Source organism: Marmota marmota, unplaced genomic scaffold (genome assembly GCF_001458135.2).
Source record: "Marmota marmota marmota unplaced genomic scaffold, marMar, whole genome shotgun sequence".
In the NCBI taxonomy this organism is placed as follows: Eukaryota; Metazoa; Chordata; class Mammalia; order Rodentia; family Sciuridae; genus Marmota; species Marmota marmota.
Window position 1 is genome coordinate 26,211,225 of NW_026000026.1, and position 17,433 is coordinate 26,228,657.

The 17,433-nt window shown below is 42.8% G+C and overlaps 1 long non-coding RNA gene across 1 annotated transcript; it reads right to left on the bottom strand.

Moving 5' to 3' along the window:
* Positions 1-7,758: 7,758 nt before the first annotated feature.
* On the bottom strand, positions 7,759-17,399 carry LOC125619024. The gene is made up of 3 exons (XR_007350487.1): positions 17,186-17,399; positions 12,409-12,502; positions 7,759-8,208 (listed from the first exon to the last, which is right to left on the bottom strand). It is a non-coding gene; the product is annotated as an uncharacterized LOC125619024 (long non-coding RNA).
* Positions 17,400-17,433: the final 34 nt, after the last annotated feature.

Here is a 17,433-nt window from a genome sequence, read left to right on the forward strand (position 1 = left end):
CTCTGGGTGGCTTCCATCTGCTCTAGTCAGTCATTCCTCCAATTGGACCTCCCTCCCCCACACTCATGGTTAACCCTTGCCCGCCCAGGGGCTCAGCTCTAATGCCAGCTTCTAGAGTCTTCTCTAGTCTTCGGGACCAGTACCCCTCCTGCTGTCCCCTGGCTCCCTGGCCCTCCCTCCATCCAGCAGTTCTTGCAGGTGTAATGATGTGTGTATTTATGCCATGCTTTGACATCTGCCTCTGCCTCTCAACATTGAGCTGTTGAGGGAGGGATCAGGTCTCTTTTCCTCATGCAGTTAGTACTGTGCCTGGCACATAGCAAAAGCCCAATAAGTATTTATTGCATGAATCATCTAAAGATTACTTGGCTGATAATACAGATCAGTGGGCCAGGCACAGTGGTGCATGCCTGTAGTCTCAGATACTCAGCATACCAAGGCAGGAGGTTCGCAGGTTAGAGGCCAGCCTAGGAAACTTAACATGACCTTGTCTCAAAAAAAATAAATAAATAAATAAAAAGGATTGGGAATGTAGCTCAGTAGTAGAGAGCCCCTGGGTTCAATCCCCAATATACAGATGAGGTCATGCATCTAGTTTAAGGACCCTCGGTGTGCCCTTTACACACCCACCATGGACGCTGTAAACTGAAGGGCCTATTTATTCATCTCTAGAAAGCAAATCACTGAATTAGTCTTCCCACCTTTGATAAGGGTGTCCTTCAGCTCAGAGGTCAGGCCCTCAGTTAACCAGCTCATCCTCCTCTATTTCTCCTGCTGTCCCCTGGGTATAAAATCACTGAAACTCAACCTTCATGTCCCTGACACTTTGAGGCACAGGAGAGAAGCAACAGTTTCCTGGGTTCTATTTGCCGGAGTATGAAGCCAGGCTTCCAGACTCCCTGAGGCAAGAGTGGCCCTGCCCTGAGTCACCCACCATCCCTCCCCACAGGGCGAGGATTCTGCAGACACAAGAAGAACTGTCCATCCAGAGTCTGTGCCCACCCTGTCTGAGACCCTAACCCACTTCCAAAAGGCCTTCCTGGTTCATCTCACCTGAAGGCAGTCTGTTACTCCAGATGGACACCTTATAGCTCTGAGCCTTAGGCCTCATGGCAGCTGTTGACAAGAAATAACTTGGATGTGGCAACAGGGGTGTCCACTCACACATGCTAGCTCCCTCACTGACAGAACAGGAAGCAGCTGGACAAGGGCCAGATGCAGGATAACTCTCCTTGGGCCAACACATTCTGGCACAGAACTCCAGGGTCCTAGAATTCTAATTTGAACCTGGCCTTCTAGGGTGTTATGAAGGTATATCCATCAAGGAGAAGAATAGAACGTATCTCACTGAACACCTGCTAATCCAGTCAGGGGTTAGGGGGTTGAGGGGTTCTCTTGAGAGTGGTCTGTCATGAAAGCCAGTTTGGCTCAATCTCTTGCATATCCCCCTGTGAGCCCTTAAGAGAGGTTCCACTAATAAAAGTCTTCACCATTTACAGGGGAGAAGAGACCCAACCCTGCACCTCTTAATCTGCAGACTGTGAATTGAATAAATCTTTATTCTTTATAAATTACCCAGTCTGTGGTATTCAGATATAGTAACAGAAAAGGGACCACCTAAGTCTCCAACTATACACTTGTCCTTAGCATCCCAGTGCCCCTCTCTGGTTCTGTCATTCCTTGGCTCAAACCACATAACCTTTCTGGGCCTCACTCTACTCAGCAAGAATATGGGTCTTGTTAGTGTACAGACAGATGAGGATGGTGGGAAAATGAGGTTAAGAAAATAATTCTTGGGCTGGGGATGTGGCTCAAGCGGTAGTGCGCTCGCCTGGCATGCGTGCGGCCCGGGTTCGATCCTCAGCACCACATACAAATGAAGATGTTGTGTCCGCCAATAACTAAAAAAATAAATAAATATTAAAATTCTCTCTTTCTCTCTCTCTCTCTCTCAAAAAAAAAGAAAGAAAGAAAGAAAGAAAGAAAGAAAAAGAAAATAATTCTATGAAATGGACCCACTGTGTTGACCCCTACATGCTTTCTTGACCAAAAGCAGTTTACCTGCAGCCCTGCCTGGTTCTAAGTGGACAGGATATGTCACATTCTTCAGCAAACTACCTGTTATCTGCAAGGAAATGCAGGCAGGAAATAACATTGATAAGAGAAACCCAAGTTACTTTGAAGTGAGAGAAAGTTGTGACCCTTTTCACAGACCAGATTCTGGAAGATAAGGGTAATTCCTCCTAACCATAAAACCTGTAAAAATGATTAAGAATCCAATTAGAGGGCTGGGGTTGCAGCTCAGTGGTAGAGCACTTACCTGGCAAGTGTGAGGCACTGGGTTCGATTCTCAGCACCACAAACAAATAAATAAAATAAAGGTCCATCAACAACTAAAAAATATTTTTAAAAAAGAATCCAATTAGAACTGCTTAGTATGGGCCAAAGTGACACAGAGTTGTCATGGCAGTGGGGACTTGAAAGCCTGATGTCATCTTGCTGTCAGTCTAAAGTCAAGAGGTGGACTTGGGCAGGACTCTATGGAAATTTCTCTGGGATCCCCAATAAAACTGGAGTGCAGGAGAGACATGGTGTCTCTCTCCTCTCTGAGAGGACTTATTTTCTCCCTTTAAAGTATCCCCTTTCCTTTTCCTATCCTTTCAATAAAACTCCTGTTACTCTGAGCAACACGTCTGAAATATTTCTGATTTGATCACAAGAATCAGGACTTGAAGGGGGGTCTTCATGCTGCCTCAGTTCCTCAGAAGTCCCCAGCTCTGTAACGGTCTCATCAGGACTAGTGAGAAGATGAAATAAAACAATTCATGTAAAGGGCCTGGCAGAAGGCCAGGTCTTCTGTCTATAGTAGCTCCCATCATTATTTTATTATTTATTTTATGTCTTTGGTTATTACCTCCCATGATTTTCTCTATGACATCCAAACAGGTCTTTTGTAGGCTTTCCACACCACTTCTGCCTCCTAACAACCATGACATCTCTCCCATTTTCTCTGCCTAGACAAATCCTACCCCTTCTTCAATTATAATGGCTACTGTGGATTGCACACTGTTCCAGGCGTTGTATTAAGAAACTTAGTGCATTAGCTCAACGCAGTTCTGACACCAACTCAATGAAGTGGGTACCATTTGTTACTGCCCAAGCACAAAGACTTGGGGATCTAGTTGAAACACTGGCGCTGAGCAGAGCCAGAGGGCTGTTAGGCAGGGAGGAGCCTGATTGCAGTCAGGCCTCCCAAACACCAGGAGAGACTCTAGGGCTGCTGGTCGTCCCCACCGCCTTCCAAGGCACCAGCTACCCCTCCTCCGCCGAGCCCCTACATCCAAGGCTGTCAGACCCCGTTAGCCTTAGGGGTCAACTGGACTTTCAGCCACAAAGGGAGGGCAACTGGTCTCAGCCCACGTCATGTCGCCCACTTCATGGATCCTCCCACTCTCTCCCCTCTTCCTTCCTTCATTTCTTCTTCACTGTAAGTACTGGACACCTAATCAGGGCCTGGCTTTGTGGTCAAAGTGTTACCAGTGGAGAGGTTGGGGGAATGGGGTTACAGGTCGTCATTCTCCTTCGGAGAAGAAGCCCCTTTCCGTTCGGCTGTTTTTTGTTTTTTGGGAGAGCACGCAGGCCGGGTTTGAGACCCGCTTCAGAGGTGGCGTTGCTAGGTTGGTTTAGTCCAAAGCAGGCCAAGTCCCCTTAACTCCCAGCCCCCACGCCTCTGCCACCGGCCGTCGAATCCAGGCCGCCCTGCCCCCTCCGGAAGGGGGAGTTGGGGGCTAGCGCCGAAATCTGAGCGCTTCTTTCAAGCCTCGGTTGCCATAGAAACCGGCCGCACAGCCTCGGCGGTCCATTACACCACCCTCCAGCGTCGCAGCCAATAGGCTCCAAGCTCCATCCCGGCGCTCCGGAAGGTCACCAATCAGCAGGCTTGGCTGAGAGCCCTGCCCTCGGCCCAGGGACACCACCAATGAGCATCGACCCTGCCCTCCCTCAATCCTCAGTGTAGCAAGGAGGCGCGGTGCTCTGGCTCGCTCTCCCTCTCCCTCCCTGTCTCCTCCCTTTCCCCTCTCTCTCCCCTTTCTCTCCTCTTTCCTCTCCTCCCTCTCTCCTCTTTATCTCCTCCTCTCTCTCCCTTTGCAAGGAATTCTCCAAATTAGAAGGAACTACCAGTAACGCCTTTGTCAGTTGCAGCCTGCATAATCTTTGGTTGGTAGTTTATATAAGAGCAAAATTGTTTCAATTATACAATATATGTATTCTATTAAGGCAAGTTTAGGCAAGGCAATGAGTACGTAGGCAAAGGAATTGTTATAATCTGTTCGATGTGAATTTCTTTCATTATAGGTATTCTCTTTATTTATTTATTTATTTATTTTAGTTGTAGATGGACACAATGTCTTCATTTTTCTTTATTTTTTATGTGGTGCTGAGTATCCAACCCAGGGCCTCTCGCATGCTAGGCAAGTGCTCTACCACTGAGATGCAGCACCAGCCCTGGTATTTTCATTTAGTTTAAAATGAACGATGGAATTGGTCATCTTTCCTTGTTTGTATTTCAGATACAAATTAGAGATCCTGAATTTTTTGACCCTGAGTTCTTAAGACATTAACCTAATTAATTCGTAGCTGACTTGTATTGAACAATCTAACTCCTGGATTCAGAACATATTAAAGCTGTTGAAATTTTTCTTAAACCATGGAAGGAATCTTTTTTTTTTTTTTTTTTCAGTTGCAGTTTTGCTGTGTTGCTCAGGCTGGCTTGAACTCAAAATCCTCCTGCCTCAATCTTCCTGGGATTTTAGGCATAAAAAAACCTTCTTGGGAAAAAAAAAAAAAAAAAAAACTCCTGTTTAAGAAATTCTGTTTTTGAGGTAGGCTGCATTATAGCTTTGTCATTCTGAAGTGTAGATAAAGCAAATATGCTTTTGAAACCTTATTCTATTAAAAAAAAAACAGTTTTAGATTTACGAAAATTGCTAATTACAAAGTTCCCATATACCCTACCCTCCCTCTTTCCCCTATTACCAATATCATGCATTAATATGGTACATTTCCATTAAGAAACCAATAATGATACATTATTAGAATGCATAATTCACCCTTAATGTCCTAATGTCCTTTTTTCTATTCCAGGATCCATCCAGCATGACATACACCTCACATTTAGTTGTCTCCTTAACTTCCTCTTGGCCATGGCAATTTCTCATCCAAGTGACCTATCTTTGTGTGTGTGTGTGTGTGTGTGTGTGTGTGTGTGTGATTGAGGATTGAGCCCACAGGAGCTGTACTTCTAAGGTACATCCCCAGCTCTTTTTATTTTCAAGACATCCTCCCCCTAAATTGCTGAGGCTGGCTTGGAACTTGTGACCCTCCTGCTGCAGCCCCCCCAGTAGCTGAGATTACAGATGTGGGAATGCAGGCCTGCTTATATTTACAACTCTAATCCATTATCACATGGGTCATTCTAAGCCTCTTCCCACTTGCATATCAGTGAACTCCCATCCCAACAGTGGAAATGGTGAGTCCCATCACCCACCAGCCATTTGATCATTTGTTTATTTCCAGTACATATGCTGAGCAGTGTCGAAATCGTTAATGCATGCCCATGGGAAATTTTATCAAGCACAGCCTTGTATATACTTTCTTTGGCCTCTGGTGTTGCAGATGCCACTCATTTCTAATGTCACTCAGGTCAGCACCTTCTCCTCCACACCCTTCAGTGATATTGTTTCACACATTTGTAACAGAGTTTAGATTTTGGAGGGGTGCGCTCTGTCACTGAGCTGCAGCCCCAGCCTGTTTTGTCACATTCTGCATTCAATCTTGGAATTCTCCAGATGCATTAAATGATTTTCTAAAAATTTTACATCTTTTAAATGTTAAGATTCATCTCTTTGTGCTGTAAAACTGAATGAATGACTAATGCATACATAGCCACAATTATAATATCTTACAGAAGTTTCACTACCCTAAAAAAAAGTCCCCTGAGCTTCACTTATTCAACTCTCTCCCCCAAGAATAACATATCTTTTTACTATTCTCTCTAGTCTTTTTTTTGACAGGGCCTTTTTCCAGCAATACTCCTTCCTCAGCCTCTCAAGCTGTCACATAGCTGTGACTATAGGCAGATGCCACTTTGCCTTGCTTTTTTTTTAGACAGAGTATTTTTGTTGTTCTTCTTGGTGTAGTTGTCATCCATGCCACCGTGATGTAGGGCCTAAGCTTTCTCATTTTGAAGTAAGAAAACTGAGGCAAATGAGTAGAATTAACTCCCTAGAAACTCATAATATTGAACAAACCAGTGGAAAGTTCACACCTGTGGAAGCCTTGTGCTTCTTTGAGTCTCCAGCTACATCTCGTGTTCGGCCACCCAGTATTGGACCAGGGTTTTTTAAATTTTGGAATTCCATAGAAACGTTTTTTTTTTTTTTTTAATTCTTCCCCCACTAATAAAATAAAATAAAATGTTGTTTTTTTTTTTTAATTTGGAGACAGATAAAAGATTATCACCTTTTTATTTTGCCAACCATAGACCAAAAAACCCCTCCATCTTCCATAAGTGCTAATAGAAATATAGCACAAGCCACAAGTGGAAGTTAAAAATTTCCAGAGTGGCTGGGGATGAAACATGGGGGTTCAATGTTTGTTTAGCATGTGCAAAGGCCTGGGTTCAAGCCCCAGTGCAGCAGGAAAAATTAATAAACAAAAATTCCCAGGTGCCCCATTTTAAAAAGTAAAACAAAGAGAAACAAACAAATGAAATTTAATTTTCATATATTTTATTTGCTTTATTAATCATTACTTGCTAATGACTACTATTAATTACATGTAAGTTCAATAAACGTGATATATATCCAAAATATATTCTCAACGTGTAATCAATAGAAATATATAAACAGAACTTATTTTTTATTTATTTTTGTACCGGGAATTGAACTCAGGGGCACTTAACCACTGAGCCCCATCCCCAGCCCATTTTGTATTTTATCTAGAGACAGGGTCTCACTGAGTTGCTTTGCCCCTCACCGTTGCTGAGGGTGACTTTGAACTCGTGATTCCCCTGCCTCAGCCTCTGGAGCTGCTGGGATTACAGGCGTGCGCCACGGCTCCTGGTTATGTTACTTTTTTTTTTAATAATAATATGTGAAAGCCAATGTGTATTCTGCACTACAGCATCTTTTCAATTCATACTAGCCACATTTCAAGTGCTCAGTCGCTACCTATGAGGGCTAAGGGTGTAACTCACAGAAAGAGTGCTTCCCTAATGGTGCATGAGACCTGGATTCAATCCCCAGTGCTGCATATAAATAAATATAGCTATTTATTTATATAAATAGTTCTATACTATCATTTAATAAAAAGAAAGGGTCTTATAACACACTTATTATCATAGCCTCTGAATTTGTTTAAATGAAGAAATTTAGATGAATTTAAGAGAAAGAGAGAGAGGGAGAGAGAGAAAGAGAGACGGACCAACCGACCTTGTCTTTTCATTCTGAATGTCTCTGAGGAAAACACTGGTTCACTTGTTTGAAGATGGGTCCTTCTGGAGTTAGACATAGTTGGAGGTGGGGGGGAGTCTAGCTCACCTGAGTTGGTGTCTTCTTTCCTTCCCTGAACAGATATATTTTTTTCTACCAGGGATTGAACCCAGGGATGCTTAACCACCGAGCCACACCCCCAGCCCTTTTAATTTTCATTTATTTATTTTTTTTAAAATATTTTTTAGTTGTAGTTGACACTGTACCGTTATTTTATTCATTTATTTTTATGTGGTACTGAGGATCGAACCCAGGGCCTCGAACATGCTAGGCAAGTGCTCTACCGCTGAGCCACAATCCCAGCCCCCCAGCCCTTTTTATATTTCACGTTGAGACAGAGTCTATACCAGTCTATGCCAAGTTGCTCAGGACCTCACTAAGTTGCTGAGGCTGGCTTTGAACTTGTGATCCTCCTGCCTTAGCCTTCCGAACCGCTGGGATTACACGTGTATACCACCGTACCCAGAGACTGAACAGATATTGAGAGCCTACATAGTGCCAAGCTCCACTAGGTGCTGGGAATACAATGGTGAGAGTGGAAACCGGGTGAGTCCTCTGGCCTTGTGGCACAACTGAAGTGGTAACTGCAGGAGTCCCTTGATGCTCTGCAGTGGGTACCCGGTGGGGCTGCACAGGCCTTGACAGGGTGCACTGTCTGCAGAGAATTACAGAGAATAATAAAAGTGATTGAAAGTTAGTCTGCTTTTTATTATCACCATGCAACCACAATTCTAAACCATGTTGGTGATAAAATACTCCTCCCCAAAGAAGATCAAGTTGTTGGTCTAGCTTGAGTTTTAATGATATATTTGTAAGCTTTAAATCAGAACACTTTAATTACTTATGCAGTAATAAGCCTTCTACAAGGAAGTTAATTCAAAGCATTCCCAGTTATACAGTCAGCCCTAACACCCAGGGAGCCAGAATCAACTGTCTGCATTCATTTTGAGAGTAAGTCCCCAACAGTTCAGAATTGTTCAGGCCGTCTCCTGCACAGTCGTGTCTCCATCGCCTTTGGTACCACACATGTCTGTGTTTAAACAACAGATCCAAAACAATGACAGCACAGTGACTTTTGAAAGAGCAGAACTTGAGTTGCCAATACTGTCATTTCATGTGACCACTTGGAAATTTGCTATTTAAAATTTTAAAACAGGGCTGGGGTTGTGGCTCAGTGGTAGAGCGCTTGCCTAGCATGCATGAGGCACTGGGTTCAATTTTCAGCACCCCATACCAATAAATAAAATAAAGATCCATCAACAACTAAAAATATTAAAAAATAAATAAATAAATAAAATTTTAAAACAGTGAAAAGACAAACTCGAAAATGTGGTAACTATGACTTAGTAAGATCATACTATACTATTACTGTTTAGTAAACTTATGCTCTACTATCAAATTGGAATATATTTAATATTGAAATTGGCTCTTATTACTTATTTTGCAGTGCTAGGGACCGAACCCAGAACCCTGAGTTACTACCCCCGCCCAGCTCATTGATTGACTGATTGATTGATTGTGGTACTAGGGATTGAACCCAGGGGCACTCTACCATCCAGCTGCATCTCTAGCCTTGTTTGAGATAGGTTCTCACCAAATTTCCCAGGCTAGCCTCAAACTTGCAATCCTCCTGCCTCAGGCTCCTGAGAAGCTGGGATTACAGGGTTGTGCTACCTGCCTGTCTGGTACGGCTCTTTCATTTTGTTTTTGTTTTGCTGGGAATTTAGCCCAGGGCCTTGTGTGCATGCTAGGTAAGCACTCAGCCACACCCCCAGCCCTAGTGTGTGTGTGTGTGTGTTTCACTGGAGACTGAACTCCGAGCTTCACACATTATGCTAGGCAAGTACTCCATCTCTAAGCTATATCCCCAGGCTGCATCTCTTATTTTTCAATTGATATTTTTTTCACTTGCTTTTAAAGTATAACATAATTAATGAATTATTATTGCAACAGGCCACCATGTGTGTATGTTTTACAATTTCTTCAAATAAATACATTAAGGTAATTGAAAAGTATTGATCTATTAGCTCTGTTCTGCTTTTTGCACTGTAATATTTATTTTTACTGGCAAGAGTCTATATACCAGGCTGGGGCTGTAGCTCAGTGGCAAAGTGCTCACATAGCATGTGTGAGGCCCTGGGTTCGATCCTCACCACCACATAAAAATAAATAAATAAATAAATAAATAAATAAATAAATAAATATATCGTGTACAACTACAACTAAAAAAAAAAAAGTCTATATACCAAGTTCAATAAAAGGGTTCCATGTATATTTCTTTTCTGGTCATTATCACTAGTATTAATTCACTGTATTTCATGGCTGTTACTGAAAATAATATTATTTAGAGGAGGTGGATGTTAAAAAAAATTATCTGCCCAGGTGTCAAATGAGCACACGTTCTAAAGAAATATGGAAAGCCCGGCACAGCACCAGGAGCCTGTGAACCCATCTACAGGGGAGGCTGAGGCAGGAAGATGGCTTGAGCCCAGTAGTTCATGGCCAGACTATGGCAACATAGTGAAAGTATAGAGAGGGAGCAGGGCTACCCCAGCTACTCAGGAAGCTGAGACAGGAGGATCCCAAGTTCAAGGCCAGCCCTGGGCAACTTACTTAGCAAGACCTTGTCTCAAAAAAAGGACTGGTGATGCACCGAAGTGTGGATTCAACACCCTGTACCATACCAAAAAAAAAAAAAAATAGGAAGAGGAAAGAAGGGAAGGCGGGCAGGAAGGAAGGAAGATGTAAGTTGGAAAGCTTTAAGGAGGCATGCTGGGCTGGGTGTGCCTGTGGTAGAGGCCAGGTTCAGCATACAATGCCAGACACTGTCCTAGGGTTAGAGCAATAAATAAAAAAAAAAAAGTCAAAACTCTCACCCTCTTAGAGCAGACACTCTAGTGGAGAGAAGACAGGCAGCAAGCAGCAAACAAAGAAAATAATTCAGAATATGACAAGTACTATGAAGAAAAAAGAGTGGTGAGAGAATTATACAGGGAAAAATGAAGACATCTGATAATATCAAAAGGGGTTCAGAGGTGGATGAACACTGAGAAAGCAAAGAGGAGATACTGCATGAAGTATGATATCCTTTTGCTAAAACTAAAGACAACACTTTAAAAAAAATTTTTTTTTAGTTGTTGATAGACCTTTATTTTTATTTATCTATATGTGGTGCCGAGAATCAAACCCAGTGCCTCAAATATGCCAGGCAAGTGCATTACCACTGAGCCCCAGCCCTAGCTCCAAGACAACACATTTTTAAGAAAGTGTGTGTGTGTGTGTGTGTGTATAATTTTTATTTTTGTACAGGGGGTACTCGACTACTGAGCCATATCCCCAGCCCTATTTAGTATATTTTTTAGAGCTAGGATCTCACTGAATTGTTTAGTGCCTTGCTTTTGCTGAGGCTGGTTTTGAACTTGTGATCCTCCTGCCTCAGCCTCCTGAGATGCTAGGATTACAGGCCTATGCCATGGCACCAGGCTAAGAAAGTGTATATTTTTAGTGAGAGGGAAAAGATGGGGGAGGGGAATTGATTTCCATGCATATATGAGTTTGTGGAGATGAAATCAACTACTATGCATAACTATCAAGCTCTAATAATAATAAGTGTATATTTTTAAAAGTAAGTGAAAGAGGAAATAATTGTTGTTTTTTTTTTTTTTTAGAGAGAGAGAGAGAGGAGAGGGAGAGGGGGAGAGAGAGAGAGAGAGAGAGTTTTTTTAATATTTATTTTTCAGTTTTCGGTGGACACAACATCTTTATTTTATGTGGTGCTGAGGATCGAACCCAGGGCCCTGCACATGCCAGGAGAGCACGTTACCTCTTAAGCCACATCCCCAGCCCCAAAAGAGGAAATTGTAACCTCATAAACTGCTGGCTAGAATTTAAGATGATGCAGTTGCTTTGGCAGGTGCTCAAAAGGCTAAACAGAGTTACCATATGACCTAGCAATTGCACTCCTAGGTATATACCCAAAGGAAATGAAAACATGTGACACACAAAAACTTGCATATGAATATTCATAGCAACATTATTCACAATGGCTGTAACATCGAAACAACACAAATGTTCATTAACTGGCTAACTGGTAAAGAAACTGTGGTATATCCACACAATGAAATATTATTTGGCAAGAAAAAGGAATTCAGTTCTGATATATACTACAACACCATAAATCCAGAAAAGAGGATGTTAAATGAAAGCAGTCAGTCCCAAAAGGCGACAACTTGCATGATTCTGTTTACATGAAATGTTCAGAATAAGCAAATCCATAGAGACAGATAGTAGATTAGTGGTTGCCTAGAGCTGGGATTAGAAGGGCTGCAGAGCAGATGGGGGAGTGACTGCTAATGATGAAAGATGAAAATATTCTAAAATCTACTGTGATGGTTACACAACTCTGTAAATATACTAAAAGCCACTGAATGATGCACTGTAAGTGGGTGAACACTGTGGTATGTAAATTATATCTCAATAAAGCTGTTATGTTCTTTAAAGATGTTAAAGAAGATTTGGGGTAGACATTGCCTCAGGTAAGGGGAGGCAGATGGCAAGACAGGAAAGGAGTTAATGGGAGAAGGAAAGTTATGACGATGTTTCAGTTCTTGTATCGAGTGTCTGGTTTATATTTATTATATTATGTATAAAATGAGCCAGTCATGGCCAACAATGAGAACATATCAGAGACTGAGCAATTCTGTGTTCCTGAGAGGAAGATGGGGGAACAGCAGCAGAGAGTGGCCAGAGCAGATCTCTCTGGGGAGCCTGTTTGAGCTGAGTCTAAAATGAGGAGGTGCGCGAACCGGGTAGGAATGAGGTGGAAAGTTTTCCAGGCAAGGGAGACAGCACGTACCAGGGCCCTGAATAGGCCAAGCCTGGTGTGTCTGGGATCCTCCAGTTTAAATGTGTACGTGTTGAGGCTGCGGAGTCTCTTCAGTGCATTTATCCTAAAGAAATAATAGACAAGGGCACAAAAATGTGTACATAAGGGTGCTCTCTGACCTATTGTTTATAACAGTCAAAAAGGAGGAAAACCATCTAAATCCCTTTCAAGAAGGGACTGACTGCATCCCTCAAATAAACACTAGGTGGACCTGGAAGCAAACCTAGCCACAAAATGGAAAGAGAAGAGCTGTGAGGAGAGCAGGTTACTGCAAACCACAACAGCATCAGCCACTGGTGTAAAACAACTATACATGTACCGTGGGTTATAAGCATTCACATTTCTGGCAATTTTCATTAATATTTGTTTAAAATATGCCTTTGGGGCTGGAGTTGCGGCTCAGCTGTCAAGTGCTCACCTTGCACGTGCAAGGCCCTGGGTTCCATCCTCAGCACCATGTAAAAATGAATAAAATAAGGGTATTGTGTTCAACTACAACTAAAAAATAAATAAAATAGTGCCCTTTTTCTCGAGTACAGATATTTTCTCAGATGTTCACTTTTACTTTATATAAATCAGTATAGTCTGACTTTATTTACTAAAATACAGCATTGTAAAAAATAACTTTTCTTTTGTTTTTTTAATGTGGTGCTGAGGATCGAACCCAGTGCCTCACACATGCAAGGCAAGTGTACTACCACTGAGCCACAACCCCAGCCCCTAAAATATAGCATTTTTGCAATAACAAAAAATAAAGACACTTCTACATAGATAAAATATGAATCAAGCTTTAATACAAAGTTTTCATATTTGTCAAAGCATTTTAAAATGGCTTGGAGAACAAATTCACTATACACACACACACACACACACACACACACACATATGAGAATTACAGGAAAACCCAGTGAGGAGTTTCTAGCCATATGGAAAAATGAACAAGTTATCATTTTAAAAAATTTTTTAGTTGTAGATGGACACAATACCTTTAATTAATTTATTTATTTTCATGTGGTGCTGAGGATCAAACCCCACTGAGTGCCTCATACTTTCGAGGCAAGTGCTCTGCCACTGAGCCACAATTCCAGCCCCAAGCTACCGTTTTAATTGGAAGTTATGGGAAACAAAATGAAGACACCTAAACAAAAGATGTGCCAAAAGAAAAAAATAACTGGAAAAAAATACCAAATTGGGCTGGGCATGGTGGCACACACCTGTAATCCCAGCTATTTGGGAGGCTGAGGCAGGAGGAGTGCAAATTCAAGGCCAGCCTGGGCAACTGAATGAGACTGTCTCAATAAAAGCTTGGGGGTATATTTCAGTGTTAAGAATGCTTGCCTGGGGGCTGGGGATGTGACTCAAGCGGTAGTGCGATCCTCTGGCCTGGGTTCGATCCTCAGCACCACATACCAACAAAGATGTTGTGTCTGCCGATAACTAAATAAATATTAAAAAAAAAAAAAGAATGCTTGCCTAAAAAATAAATAAATAAATAAATAAAAAGAGTGCTTGCCTACCATGTGAGAGGACCTGGATTCAATCCCCAGTAACCCCCCAAAACAAAAACAAACAAACAAAAACCCCAATTATTAATAAGTGGGGCCCGGGCTGGCTAGTGGCTCAGTACAGTGCTTGCCTAGCACGTGTGAGCACTGGGTTCAATCCTCAGCACACATAAAAATAAATAAATAAAATAAAGGTATCACGTCCATCTACAACTAAAAGAATATTCAAGAAAAAAAATAATAAAGTGGGTATTTCTTGGCATTAAGACAATGGATCCCACCAAATTCTTTTTCCCCTAAATTTGGAGAAGCCACAAAATGCTTCCTATAAATGAATGTTCCTAAAGGTGAATGTTCTGAACTTAATAAGGAAAAACAAACAATTATTTGCTGAGGTTGCTAAGTTTTATGGTAAGAACAAACTAGCTATCCATGAAAATTGTGAAGAAGGAAAAGAAATTCATGCTAGTTTTGCTTCTACACCTCAAACTGCAAAAATTACACCCACAGCGCATAAGTGCTTGGTGATAAAGGAAAAGGTATTAAGTTTGTGTATTTAACAAATACACAGGAAAAAATATAAATGCAGGGTTTGGTACTAACCACAGTTTTAAGCATTTGCTGGGAGTCTTGAGGGGTATCCCCTAGGATAAGTGGGTTCTACTATATCTACTGGCTACATAATATATTATTCACAAACTTAGAGGCTTAACAAAGCAAACACCATCTCAGTTTCTGTAGATCATCAATCTGGAAAGAGTTTAGCTGGGTGTTCCAGCTAAGGGTCTCCCAGGAGGCCACAGTGAAGATGCCGGCCAGGGCCGCAGTCCTCTAAAGGTTTGACTTAAAAAGGGGCTGGAGGATCTATTCCAAGATGGCACACTCACATGGCTGTTGGCAGAAGGCCCCAGTCCCTTGCCACTTGAGCTTTCCCACAGGGCTGCTTGAGTGTGTCCTCACAACATGGCAGCTGGCTTCTCCCAGAAAACGCAATACAAGATAGAAAGCAAGGAGGAAATCACATAACCTGCGCCCTATCACAGATGTCACACAGCATCATTTCTGCCACATTCTATTCATCAGAAGCAAGCCACTAGGTACAGTTGCACTTCACTGGGGGAGGGGAGGAAGAATTAGAATAGCAAAGACTGTACACATATTTTTTGTTTCAAAAAATATGTGATCTTTCCCTTTCCAAATTTCTCTCCTCCAATCCATCCACAAGATATGAAACCGTCATCTACCTAACGCACAACTCTGATTATAATACCCTGCAACTAAGAAACTTTCCCTGACTCCACATAATTTTCTAAGGCCTAATCACCATATTACCCTGGGGCCCCAGGTCTTTCCAGTTGCTCCTGTGTATGGCTGGTACATAAGGTCTCTGGTTTTGTAGTCTTTCCATGCCTGGAATATCCCTCAATACCTTACCCCTATTTCTTTCTCATTTCCATCCCCTTGCATTTGCTCTTTCCTTTGCCTGGAATGTTCTCCCTGCCCCAGATCTTTTTGTAGATGATTCCTTATCTTTTTTGAGATCTAAACTCACCCCTAATCTCCATCATCCCCTCAATCTCAGTCATCCACTCTATTACCTTGCTTTATTTTCTTTATAGCACAACTAAGTGAAAGGGTTTTATTTGTTCATCCGGTCCTTTCAGTTATCCCCAAGTATCTCTTAAGGATCTACAGAGCCAGATGTGGTGGCACATGCCTGTAATCCCAGCAACTAATAGGCTGAGTCAGACGGATTTAAAGTTTGAGGTCAGCTTCAGCAATTTAGCAAGGTCCTAAGCAATTTTGGGAATCCCTGTCTCAAAAAATAAAAAAAAATAAAGCACCTCTGGATTAAATCTCTGGTACAAAACAACAGCAGCAACAAAAACCCACCCCAAAACAACCAAATTCTATCTTGCTCACTTCTGTAACCCAACTGGATTCTGTAACCCTACTGGTTAGTCTGTTAATCTGTTAAGGGAAAATTAAAATAAAAAGTGTAGATATATCATCCTCATTGAACTCTCATGCCATCTTGTCTGTGTGAATGTGTCCTGGTGGCCACACAGCAGGGATGTTTTAGGGGCCTAGACTGACAAAACTTGAACAATCTGGAGCTCCCCAACATCCTTCAGTGGGCCTACAGAACAGTAATTATTAATATGTGTGTTCGGGCCGGGGATGTGGCTCAAGCGGTAGCGCGCTCGCCTGGCATGCGTGTGGCCTGGGTTCGATCCTCAGCACCACATACAAACAAAGATGTTGTGTCTGCCAATAACTAAAAAATAAATGTTCAAAAAAAATTTCTCTCTCACTCTCTCTTAAAAAAAAAAAATGTGTGTTCAACAGAAAGATACACCACTTATGGAACAAGGGAGGGAGGAAAGAATGGTGGACTAATGGATGTCTCATCTTTTCAGCTGAGAACCCTGGCCAAATCAATCTAAGTCTAAGAACTATCCAGATACACTGGAATAATAATAGTGGCAGCTAAGGGGTCAAGGAAAGCCTGCTGGAGGGCCTCCTAAATACTGAAGAGTGGGCTCTGCACAACATATGTCATTTATTTTTTAAAATAATTAATATTAAGTGGAAAAGTTTTAGAAACTTCAAGAAAGTTTTATTTTTTTTCATCACTACTATGATACCTTTTCTGAATGTTAAATCCATCCCCATCCCAACTTTTTTTTTTTCTCATGCTGCTGGCAGCTCTGCGTTGCTGTTCTTGTGTAACTATTGGGAAGTCTAGTCCCAGCGAACTTTAACAGAACACATAGTAGACATCAGGGGTGTGTGTTTACATCCATTAATCCTATTTGATCTGTAAAAACAAACCGAGGAGGGAAAAACTGCATTATCTGTATTTTAAGGATAAGCAAAAGGAAGCACTAGGACCTGAACACAGGCAGTCTGACAACCATTTGAACAATGAACAGCCCAGGCTGCAATCCTGAAGATTCAGATACAGGGATTTCCAGCTCTTAATCCCAACAAGGTGGAGAAAGCATGTGGGCGGAAGCAGAGCCTTCTAACGAACGCACGGTGCCTTTAAGAGTCGCCCCCTCCCACCGGGGATGCTCCAACTACCCACCCGAGCACCCAGAGCACCGCCCCGTCCCCCGCGCCGCGGAGCCGCACCTCGGCCCACCCTCCCGGCCCCACACCCTCAAGCTGGACTTGGTCTGGGCTCGCCCAGCGGGGTGAGCTCTACCGCCAGAGGCGCGTCCCCCCCCCAACCATACCCCAGGAGAATGCCACTTCTGAGGCCCTAATCCCGACCCCTGCCAGCTCCTGCTTTCCAGGATAGAGGCCTCAGCGCCCACTCCCACAACTCGGTGAAGGTGACCTCCCCCGGGGGTGGCACACGCGGGTGGGGCCAGCACCCGCTCTCACGTGGTGAACGGGCCGCGCGCAGCCCCTCCCAGCCACGCGCTTCGGGCCTGCGGCTGGGCCACGCCCCCAGGGCAGACTCCGCCCCACGCCCCTGCAC